The sequence below is a fragment of the Penaeus monodon genome, chromosome 24, assembly GCF_015228065.2.
Source record: "Penaeus monodon isolate SGIC_2016 chromosome 24, NSTDA_Pmon_1, whole genome shotgun sequence".
In the NCBI taxonomy this organism is placed as follows: Eukaryota; Metazoa; Arthropoda; class Malacostraca; order Decapoda; family Penaeidae; genus Penaeus; species Penaeus monodon.
The window spans coordinates 9789344-9790011 of NC_051409.1; the positions used below are offsets into that span (position 1 = coordinate 9789344).

At 35.8% G+C, this 668-nt stretch overlaps 1 protein-coding gene across 1 annotated transcript in view; it reads left to right on the forward strand.

Annotated features, from left to right (window-relative positions):
• The window catches only part of LOC119588843 (putative glucosylceramidase 3), a 10073-nt gene that overhangs the window by 4459 nt on the left and 4946 nt on the right, over positions 1–668 (forward strand). The window lies entirely within an intron of this gene.

A 668-nucleotide genomic window follows, 5' to 3' on the forward strand; every position in this document is an offset into this window, starting at 1 on the left:
AATGGTGCCCTGTCAGACTCTGATATTTCTCTTCGCTATATGCCTTTCTTCATTTAAATTTTCTTGTTCCCTTTATTTACATATGTTTTATTAACACCTCATATTTGATCCTCATCCTCGTATTCCGTATCAACAACAACATAACTAAATTTATTAACAACTAGACTCCATCTATCAACATCTTAACTTAACATAACATTTATTAACAACACAACTTAAATTTTCAACATAAGTTCAATTTCCGTTTTTTAACCTCCATTTATCTTCCTCTAAATTTTCTTCTTTATTCCTCCTTCGTTCCCTTCCTTTCCTCTCAACCCCCGTAGCTTCCCCTCATCCTCATATTCTTTATTAACAATAAGACCATTTTGCGTTTTGTCACCTCCTTTTTCCTTATTTTCGTTTTTTCTCTATTTCCTTCCTATTCCCTCGTTCCCCGCAGGTGCACTTCATCTTCAATTATCAGTTATTATCAATATCAATTTACGACTCTATCATCTCCCTTTTCCATAATCTAATTTCATTTCTTATTCCTCCCTCCCCCTATTGTTCCCCTCTTTCCCCTCCCCTCAGCAGATCCCCCTCGTCCTCAGAATCAGTTATCTTCATATTCCTTACAAACATGACAATTTTTCCTCTCGTCACTCCCCCTTTTTCATACTCTAATT